The sequence below is a fragment of the Trichechus manatus genome, unplaced genomic scaffold, assembly GCF_000243295.1.
Source record: "Trichechus manatus latirostris isolate Lorelei unplaced genomic scaffold, TriManLat1.0 scaffold00098, whole genome shotgun sequence".
Lineage (NCBI taxonomy): Eukaryota > Metazoa > Chordata > Mammalia > Sirenia > Trichechidae > Trichechus > Trichechus manatus.
This window is the reverse complement of record NW_004444034.1, coordinates 7,859,913-7,871,719: the sequence shown is the minus strand read 5'-3', so window position 1 is coordinate 7,871,719 and position 11,807 is coordinate 7,859,913.

Sequence of the window (11,807 nt, the reverse complement as noted above, 5' to 3'; positions counted from 1 at the left end):
TATGTTGATATATATACACTTAAGCTATACTTCATTGATTCTAAGACATATTTTCACATTTTAATCTCTTCAATTGGGATGCATCTTACAAATGATAGTGCATGATAACATGTTGGTAACGTTTCTTATCCTAAAGGAACATAAAATATTGGTGCATTTAAAAATCAATGACGTTTTTGATTTGGTGAAAGATATTATATATATCTTAAATAACCTAATAGTGTTACTATTATTGTATTAATATATATTAATATTTCTATCTTAATATATATGTATATAAATAATAGATATTTTTAGATATTTAATGTGACAGAAATTATGGTACTTAAGTATACCTCTTATATTTTTTAATATGGGAAGGTATACTCCAACTAGCTAAGAGATAATTCAAATTAAAATCTCGAGAATGGAGAAACTAAATTATTTAAAAAAAAAAAAAATAATGGTACTCTGAAAAAAGTTAAACATAGATTGCCTAAATGTTGCTATAAATTTAATTGTATAACCAGATTAAAAATATTAAAATTATTCCTGAGTGAAATAAAAAATTAAAATGAAATAAAAAGTTGAAGTAACTGGTTCAAATCCTAACTTACAATTCCAAGAGATGTGGGGAGCAAGACTGCAAGATGTCTAACCAGTTCTCATTTAGCTCACTGCAGCATTGTGTTTTCAGTACATAAAACCTGCCAGGCACTGAGTTGGACACGGGCAGGACCAAGATGAAAAAGGCAGCTCTTGACCTGCAGGACTTACTATCTGATCTTACCTGGGTAGGATTTTAACAATACTGAACATTCTTAGACTTAAATCTAATCTTATGTGTAGGATTTAAAAGAAACTGAATCATTCTTAGACTTACACAGAGAATAAGTTCATTAAAATGGAATGTGGAATGTATAGCTTTTAGGCCACTGGAGAGTATAAAAGCAATCATGCCAGGATTCATAAAGCAAAAAGGCAAAATAAGAATATAAAAAATACATATATAACACTGAAAGCAGAAAACTAGTTGGCAAAAGTGGGAGTAGCTGTCATGAAATTGCAGCTGAGGATCCTAGATATTTTCAGGACTTACAAAGAGATAATAAAATCAGTATTGAAATTCTTACTCCCTCAGGCACTAGCAGTGTGAACATAGGAGATTTATTTCATTGGAAATTTGTTATTGATGTAGTAGAAGGAAGTGTGGTTGTTTCCCGTTGTCTCCTCCCTGGAGAAGGAGCGGGGAGCTGTCCGCCTACACCTAACCTAAGTGAGAGCAACTTTAGAAAACCAGTTAGAAGCGGCCACTAACTTCTCATCCCTGGCTGGAGCCTTTCTGATCTGCATCAACTTGCAACACACAGCTCTCCCATGGGGTCAGAGTTGAATATGGTAAAGAAAATATTAGGAAAACTTGATCTGTGTTTCCTAGAGTTTTTGGAGGCACAGACACAGGTATCAGGCTTTAGTGTGGAAAAGTGTACAGAATTGAGGCTGGTTAGAATTGTCTGCCACGGCAGAGTGAACAGGGAACAATGTACTTCTAGAGTTTGTGGGGCAAAACCAGCCCGTACAGCAACATTGTGTGAATTAAGAAAATGGCATCCCTTGCTCCAGGCACACACAACTCCATTCCAGAGCACACAGTTTGATGACAAGAATGAGGGCTCCTCACTTGTGTAGCTTTGTGTGGTGAACACAATGTACAGTGGTACATGACAGCTTTGGCAAGTTTTTATCAGGACTAAAGGGACACTTCAGAAGACAGCCCAGTTAGAGACCTCTTGAAAAGATCCCATTAAATAAGACCATCTGCAAGGGTAAGATAATTCCAGCAGAATGCTGGTTTGATAGAAAAAGAATGAAAAGAAATATCAGGGGTTCTTACCAATACAAACAAAGTTTTTCCATAGCCTATGAAGATGATTGTGCACATTCTATTTGAAATGGCCAGACAGTAGATGAAAGGAAATGATAACTCTTTACTTAAAATAAAATGAAAGCAAACACACAGCAGAATCATGGGGCAGGAGACATGTGGGAACAGATATAGCTTAGAATTGGCAGATCTTATTAAATGGCTAGGAGTCCTTGGGTGGTGCAAATGGCTAACATGCTCAGTTTTACCAACAGGCTGGAGGTTCGAATCCTTCCAGAGGCACCTCGGAAGAAATGCCTGGTAATCTATTTCCAAAAAATCAACCACTGAAAATCCTATAAAGAGCAGTTATACTTGACACTCAAGACCCAGAATTGACTCAATAATTTTGTTTGATGAAATGGCTGGGGAATGAATATAACTTTGCCTGTCTTAGGATATATTTTTGAATTTGCCGTTAGTTTAGTTTTCATTCCAGGAATAAGAAATGCTCTCCTAGTTTTTATTTTAGTGCTTGATTTACAACTGTCTTCTGTATGTTTAAAGAAAAAAAAAAAGCACAATATATTACACAGAAACTTTGGAAGTCAATGCTCTGAATTTATTCCAGAGTGTCTGATTTATGATAAAAACCTGTGGCACATTGATACTGCCTGACCCCATGTGAAGTTGCATTTGCTATCTGGACTGGTGAGTGAAACTTCCTTCATTTACAATAACATGAAACTCAGCAGTAAATCTTCACAAGATTATTGTACCTCTTACCAACTAGAAGCTATCCTTAGGATTTACTGTAATAGAAAAATTTTCAAAATCTTAGTTGATAAACAGAAAAAGGAAAATTCCCCTTATTTCTCTTCATCAAAAAATTTTATACAAATGTAATGATACCCCAATGTCTACTCTTTGGATCTTAACTAAAATGTAAAAAAATGCTCTATTAAATGTATAGATTCTTGAATTTAAGTGACTAGAATATCACCGTGAGTAGATTGGTGTACATTGCTGAGATGTAATACTTTATATCCGAGATAAGAGGAAAGCAGAAATTCCCAACTGTTGCAATTTGAAAAATGAAACAAATTTAACCTACTGCAAATGGACCATGTGAATGTAAGAAAGGACATAATAATCAAACCTTACCAGTTAAGGAGCTGGTACTTTGCTATTAAACTCTGAGATGAATTTCAAAAACATGGCTTGATGGAATGGATATTTACATTATTAAGATATCGTAGCAACCAATCTTTATCTTTTCTGAGTGCTACACTGAGGTCAAGTTGAAAGTTCTCAGCTGATTACCATCGTGACAATTAATAAAGATGATTTAGCTTGTCAGTTCTAACTTCACTGAAAATATGAGAATCAGAAGTGGGAGATTCTCTCTGATGCTAAACAGTAATATCTCCTGATAAATAAGTGAGAGATAAATGAATTAAAATCATCACTAATCATTCAGCAAATAATTCAGACCAATTTTAATTCATATAAGAGCTCTTAGGATTTGTGAAATTTGAAGTTAAAGTCCTATCATTGTCAAAAATAATTTTCAATTATACTTTCTAAAGATGATTTATCTTGGGATATTGTTTTTTCCTAGTTCTGGCTCTAGCTACTATTGTTACTTTCTAAAATGCTACAGAGTTGGTATATGAGGCTATGTACTTATTATCGCTTATATAAACAGCTTGCAATGATGTTAACTTGTACTTGTTTCTGTTTCTGAATTACCAAATTAGCATTTATAGAGTATCTGCTTTTGGGAGCCCTATTCTAGATTTCTCCTCAAGTCTTTCACATCTCATAATTGCATCACTATTCACTCCTTTTCAGACAAGTAACCTAGAAGTCATTCTTGATTCTTCTTATTTCCTCACAACTCTCACGAAACCATAAGCAACTCCTATTCTCTGTCTCTACTTACAAAGTATATTCAAATCCAACTACTTCTCACCACCTCCACTGCTACTCCTCCAATTCAAGGTACTATCATCTCTTGTCATGTCTGTTAGTCCATGTTTGCAACATTCTTCGCCACAGAGCAGCCAGAGTAATCTCAAAATACAAATCAAATTATGTCATTCCTTTGCCCTAAATATTCCATAAACTTCTCATTGCATGAATATAAAATTTAAACTGCTTACCATGCCTATGGAAACCCTGGTGGTGTAGTGGCTAAGAGCTATGGCTGCTAACCAAAAGGTTGGCAGTTCCAATCCACCAGGTGCTCCTTGGAAACCCTATGGGGCAGTTCTACTCTGGGCTATAGCATTGCTATGAGTCGGAATTGAGTCGACGGCAACAGGTTTTTTTGTTTGTTTGTTTTTACCATGCCTATAATTGGCTTTACACGATCTAGCTGTTTCTAACCCCATTTTATATCTCTCTGTCCCTTGCTCACTCAGGTCTAGCCACACAATCCTTGTGATGTTCTTGGAACTCACAGGGCTTAATACCACTTCAGAGCCTTTGAACTTTTTGTTCCCTCTGCCTAGAACATTCTTCTACCCAGATCGTCCGATGACTTTCTCAATGCCTTCAGGTCTTTGCCTAAATGTTCCTTGAGCCTTTCCTGTTAAATAGCCCTTATTCTTAGCATTTTTGAATCCCTTAACCTGCTATACATCCATTCCTCACTTAACAACATGGTTAGGTTCCAAAGACCAGGTCATTATGCAAAAATAGGCATTATGCAAAAGTGGAGGATGACCACATCAGATCACAAAATGGAGGATGATTACTTCATTATATAACTACCAAACCACTGAGAACCATGGCCCAGCAAAGTTGTCACATAACCTTGACCATCACAGCCAGCGTTACTCTTGCCTTGAACCTCAGAGTTCATTACTGCCAGATGTGTGTCTTTAATGTGCAAAATGGTTGGATAATAGATTTTTTACTATTGTTGTAAATGTGAAGCTTGAGATAACAAGACAGTCGATAAGTGAAGAGTAGGTGTATATGTTGCACTTTTCATCAGGTAAAATTTTCTTTTTTTGTTGTTGTTGTTTACTTTTTGTTCCAACCCCTTCAATATTAGCTTCACGAGACTGGGGACTATATCTGTTCTGTTCTCTACTGTCTAACCTGGGTCTAGTTGAATAACTGACACATAGCAGGCACTCAATAAATGTTTTATTAGTGAATGTATGAACTGATACAGTTACAAAGAAGGACAAATGGTGATTAACAAAAAGAGTTAACTATAAGTCAGGATACCTGTTGGCAAGGAACTTCAAGTCTAATCCGAGAAGAAAAGACACACCTATGAAAAAGAAATACAGCATTATAGATTGAATGCATAATACCCAAGTAAGGCAGAGCAAATCAGGACATTTTATTATGTATATTACACGGGGCCATCTGTTTCCCTCCTGTTTCTTTTGCATCTCCATGCTGCCTAATATGGTCTCTGCACATAAATGTTGACTATGACTAATGGATTATTTTTTAAAATTTGCAGGTAGGAGTAGGAAACAATATTGAAAGCAGAGCTTGAAGTGAAGTCTTGAATTACCTTGAATTACCCATGATTATACTTTTGCCATGCTTGTTAACAAACATGGAAAAATATGTACTGGCTTTTATTTAGCTACTAGACATACATGGGGATAATTTTTTATGATATGATGCAATATTTTCAAGATAACTACTAGTTAGAAATAAATTGTATTTCAATTCTCAATGTTTTAATCTGCATAAATTTTGATAAATTAGGTTACACTTTAGAATCAAGTTTGTTACAAATTGACTATTTTTGGAGCTAGATGTCTGACAAAATTTACAGTTGATCATTGATTAAAAAAATTATTGATCACTGCCTTGGATAGGCATAGAATAGAAAGCTAATTAAGATATAGTTTCAGGTCTCAAGAAGCTGATGGTGCACTCACTTATTCATCTGATGTTTTAAAACAATTGATCACTAACAAACTCCAGGCACTGTCCCAGGCATTGGGGATGTAACTGTGAACAAGGCTGTCAAGGTACCTACAGTCGTGGAGTTTAAGGTTCTGGGAAATAGAAATGGTGCAAAATGCTGAAAATGTGATTTTACACAAAGGAGAACAGGACAGAATAAGAGCATGAGAGAAGAAACCAACTTTGAGCCTTCAGAAAAGGTCTGCCTGAGGAGTGACATTGAGATTCCCAGAACCCAAGTTGCCTTCAAGTTGATTCTGACCCCATGTGTGTAAGAGTAGAACTGTGCTCCATAGGGTTTTCAATGGCTGATATTTTGGGAAGTAGATTGTCAGACCAGTCTTCTGAGGTGCCTTTGGGTGGACTCGAATCTCCAACCTTTTGGTTAGCAGCTGAGCTCATTAACCACTTGTACCTTCCAGGGACTCTGACATTGAGATTAGACCCTGTAATCATTCAGGTTGTGTGTCAACTTGGCTGGGCCATGATTCTCAGTGGTTTGGCAGTTATGATGCAGTTTGGCGGTTGTATAATGATGTGAACACCTCCATGATGAGATTTGATATAATGTAATCACCTCCATGATGGGATCTACTGTGAGTAGCCAATCCATTGAAGGGGATTTTCCTTGGAAGTGTGGCCTGTGTCCAGTATAGGTAGACTTTCTGGCAAGGCTCGTGGGCTTTTGCTGGCTCTGGATCCTGCAGCTGGCTCCTGTTTGTCTGACCTCCTGTTGTTGGAACTCGAGAGCTAGCAGCTTACCTGCCACCTTGCCTGCCAATCTTGGGATTCGACAGTCTTCACAGCCCGTGAGCCAGAGCCTTGCTGTCCAACCTGCTGATCTTGAGTTTGCCAGTTCCTGCAGCCACATGAATCAGGAGGAACCTGCAGCCTACCCCATGGACTTGGGATGTTCCAGCCTCTACAACTGCATGAGCCATTTCTTTGATATATATCTCTCTCTTTATATATATATATTTACATGCTTTACTGGTTTTCCTTCTCTAGAGAACCCAGACTAAGACAGACCCCAAGAATAAATCTGGGGAGTGGAGGAGAAGGATGTGTGTGTAAACATATTACTATAATACACAGTGTAATCAGATTTTTAGTAGAAGTAAGGCAGTGAGTACAAAATACGCTGGTTACATTAAAATAGGAAAGAAAAACATTGCCATTTGGCATCAGTGAAGACTTACCCTGGAGGAAATGCTTGGGCTTTAGGAGTGTGGATTTGCCAGATGGATAAGAGGGTAGAATATAGCAGGCAGAGGGAACAGCATGTGCACTGGAAGGTTGTTAACGCTGAACGAAAATGTAAACAAGTAATATGACTCAGCCTTGTACAAAATGGACTGGTGGTGAGAACTGGTCTAGAGAGATTAGCTGTTGGAATCCTGCTTTTCTATTTGCAAGTAAGGGGCTATGACGTTTAGAAAGGTGATTAACACTCTGGGAAGAGTGTGAGGTAGCCTTCTGTGCTGATCTGGCCAAGAACTGCCTATGGCTAACTTGTGGCATAACAAAGTGCAGTCGCTGCAGACCAGTGATTTGCCCTTGTCTGGATGCCATGCTAGTTGAAAGATGGGCATGTATATAGGATGGAGAGACGGGCCTTCTTATTCTACACAACACTGCAGTTCACCCTAAACATGAAAAGGGAGGAGTAGGGCTAAAAGGTTTTCAAAATATTTGGGAAAGGCCTAAACTAACAAATTGTGTTACGAAAGTGTGGATTATATTGTGTTAGATAAGTATAGATTTGGGTTTCTTTTCATTTTTTCCTTTAAGAGAGACATTTATGAAGGTGAATAATAATCTGTTCTGAATTGATAAAACAAATAGACAATCTTCAAGAGATATTTTTTCACACATAAAATGTATATCCAGTATTGTCATGCATTTTTATGAACAATTACAAAGTAGATTGGGAGGAGAGAGATACTTGGAAACAACTTGAATTCTCTAAGGCAGATTTTTTTAAAAAAGGATTTGTCTGCTTTAGAGAGAGTTGTTATTTCAAAGGACTGAGATTTTCTCCATGGTGCCCTGTTTTGAGAACATGGATTTACTTGGCTGTTATGTACAATTACTTGTCTTCTATGGCTCTCCAGGTAACAGAATTTTTCATACACCCAAAAAGGAGGCAAGTGGATTTGTACAATGATATCTTGTTCTATTTGTTGTTGTTGTTTGATTAGCTGTATGAAAGCTGCCTTGTCATGAGAAGTCTTAATTGTAGTAATTCTTTAGGAAAACATAGTGATGTCTTTTAAGCAGTGTTACTTGCTATTTAAGGCTTTGCTTGTACCCTCACCAAACAGATGTGTTTATTCACATGTCTGATCTAAACAGGAAGACAGAGGGGACTCTGCCCACAGCTTTGTACTTCCTTTAATACAGATAGAAGGGGAGGAGAGCTGTAAGCAGTTGGGGCTTGTAGAAATGACAGTGGGAATGAAGAAAAGCCGCATAGGTGTGAGTCAAACTGAGGCAGCTGCACTTTCCCTCTAAGCACTGTAACAGCTGAGTGGGGGCTGCAGGGAACTGGAGGAAGAACTAGCTGGTGGCACTTGCTTTGGGCAGGTGTCTTTTCTCTCCACGAGCCTGAGAGCAAATAGATTTATAATTGTCCTGTCTATTTGAAGACATTACTGCCAAGCCACTTGTGAATCCACGTCAGTTCAGGTGCAGCTAAGCACGTAGGCATCCCTCTGCTGCAGCTGTGACTACACATGGAACAGAGGCTAAACGGCCACTTTTCTGAAGCGTTGATTAAAAGCTTTGAGCAGTTGGAAAACCTCTGCAAGTAGAGAATCTCCCACGTTTACAGCACATGGAATGGAAGAAGTCAAAATGAGTAATAAAGTGGTCTTTTAGGGACTAAATGAAGGTAGCGGAACAGGGGATGTCCCTGGATGGTGGAAATAGTTAACAAGCTTGACTGCTAACCAAAAGGTTGATGGTTCAAGTCTACCCAGAGGCACCTTGGAAGAAAGGCCTGCTGATCTACTTCTGAAAGATCAGCCCTTGAAAACTCTATGGATGACGGTTTTACTCTGACACACATAAGATCACCATGAGTTGTAATCAGCTCTCAGGCAACTGGTTAGTGGGAGAGGGACCCAGGGAGGCTGTAGGTAGCAAGTAGGCTGGGGAATAGGGGGATGGGAGTACAGCAGTAGAAAATAAAGAGACTGTTACTGTTTTTCTCCACTAAAACATATACATTTTTAAATGCCATGGATTAAGATTTTCATCTTCTCTCACTTCTTAATCCCTTTCCTTCATACAAAATCTAACAATTATAGCAATGGCTTTGGAATGTTCCTGCCTGTTTCTATTCAGTGAAGGAGAAGGTGTTATCAGTTATTATTCCTTAGAAATATATATTTAGTACTGTGTGTTTAGTCATAGGTTAGAAAAAATGGTACAAAACTACCCACATGCATAACAAATTACAGAAAAATCTATCCTGTAGCCTTGTGTGTCAAACTTATCATTTGATTCTGACTAATTTGAGGTTCTTTATCAAATTTCATTCTTTAAAAGTCATTCTCAGGAGAAATATCTTTGGCAAAGAGAATTAATAGTACCAATTTTAGTATGGCATTCCTCTCAGTGCCCTGGCCCTATCTGTTGAATATGGAGACAAGAATGCCTACTCAAATATAGAATTAGAATCAGTCATTTTTGTTTGTTGGTTTGTTTTAAATTGGTTTGTTTGCTTGTTAATTTTAGGGCTGAGGACTCTACGGTTTCATTCTAAAATTTAGTCCTTATTGTGGGCAATAAGAAAGGTGGCAGTCCTCTGTTCCTCATTTTTCAATAGTATGTGATGAGGCAGGGCCAAAGGCTCAAACATAAACATAGCTTATGTTTATCATAACTGTTTTTGAAAGTGCACAGGCCTAGACAGGTCAAATACATGTTCGTGAATAGATTTGAATGGAATTGAATGTGTTTGGATTTCTGAGGTCCCCTGAACACTATATATACATGTTAGAGGGGTGTGTGTGTATGTTTGTATGTGTGTTTCATTGTGGTAGTGTTGAAAACTGAAATGGAGATTTGTGTTATTTAATATGGGAATTTCAAATATAGATTTTTGTGGGATGCTGGGAAATTGTATATGTGTAAAACCCTGTTTCCTTCAGTAAAGAAAAGAATTCCTTATTTCTAGTTTACTTGACCTTCTAAGAGAGAAGGAGCAAAAGTAGCAGTGTCAGGAGGTGACAGGGTTAGGCTATATTAGCCTTCATTTACTTCTGAAGTGCTCACCACTGCAGTTCTGCCGGGTGTTTAGCAGCAGCACAATTCTGTTTATATGTTTAGTGGAAATAGTTTTTTGTTTTTTTTTTTACAGAGGAAGTGTAGTTAAAAAGTGCATTGCCTTGGTCCCTCAGTGTTTTTTAGTGTGAAAGTTCTTTTAAATATAGCAGCTGCTTAGAGGACTAAGGTGCCCCTGACCCAAGCCATGGTATTTTCAATTGCCTCATATGCATGTGAAAGCTGGACAATGAGTAAGGAAGACAGAAGAAGAATTGATGCCTTTGAATTATGGTGTTGTCAAAGAATATCAAATATAACATGAACTGCCAGAAGAATGAACAAATCTGTCTTGGAAGAAGTACAGACAGAATGTTCCTTAGAAGTGAGACTGGTGAGACTTTGTCTCATGTACTTTGGACATGTTATCAGGAAGGACCAGTCCCTGAAGAAGAACATCACACTTGGTAAACAAAAGGGTCAGTGAAAAAGAAGAAGACCCTCAATGGAATGGATTGACACAGTGGCTGCAACAATGGGCTGAAGCATAGCAATGATTGTGAGGATGGCACAGGACTGGGAAATGTTTCGTTCTGTTATACATAGGGTCACTATTGAATTGGAACCCACTCGACTGCCCCTAACAACCACAACAGGTGCTTTCTTGGTAAGCAAAGCATTCTAATGTGAACTGGCTTGATCTTTGGCTAGTTGTTCTATGTACTAACTGTGAGTGGTTAGTGTGCCAGAGGCTGCATACGAATCAAAGCTGAGACTGGTCTCCAGTGATGTGGGCACCAGCAATCTGCCTCTTATGTGATCATTTTGTAGGAGAACTCCCTATCCCTGTTGTTGTTACTGGTAGCTGCCGTCAAGTTGGTCCCGACCCATGGCAACCCTGTGCACAAAGGAATGAAATGCTACGGAGTCCTGCACCATTCCCATAATTGGTTGTGGATCAGACATTGTGATACATAGCTGTTTCTACTAATTCTTAGGCATGAGGATAAGTCCCCATTCAGTTCTCTAAAATGAATAGGGGAAGTGGTGACAACACTAGAAGAAAGAAGGTAACTTCCCTGTTTTGAGAACTTCTTGCATTCTGCTGTGTGATCTTTTCAAATGTCAGGATTTAGTGCAGAAAGTAAAGTGGGCTTCCTGTCCCGGTGTGTAAAAATATGGACAAGGGGAAGAGTAAACAGTGGGTTGCACTAAAGTCTATTTTTATTTCTGAATTAAAACTAAATTAGTTTTATCGCATGTAAGAGCTCTTTTCATTTTATTATTTTAAAAATCAAGTATTTTGACTGCTCTAAGAACAAGCTTGATGGTTTGTCAAGATAGTAATAACTTGATATACTGGGTTTAAACAAAATAGGCTCCTGAGGATAGTCCTATATGTAGGTAACAATGCCTCCATTTCTCAGTTTACCTTAGATGATACATTCAGCAGGATTTCAGTAGAAAAGTTTAGAGTGTAGAATTTCCTAGGCTGTTGTGATGGTTAAGATTGTGTGTCAACTTGGCTGGGCCATGCTTCTCCGTGTTTTAATGTAATCACTAACATGATTGAATATACTGTGAGTAGCCAATCAGATGAAAGGGAGTCTCCTTGTGGGTGTGACCCGCATCTGTATATAAGCAGACGTTCTGGCTTTTTGCTCTCTCTGGATCCTGCAGTTGCTTCCTGTCATCTCATCTCCCATTCTTGGGACTTGAGCTGTCAGCTTATCTGCTGAACCTGGGATTC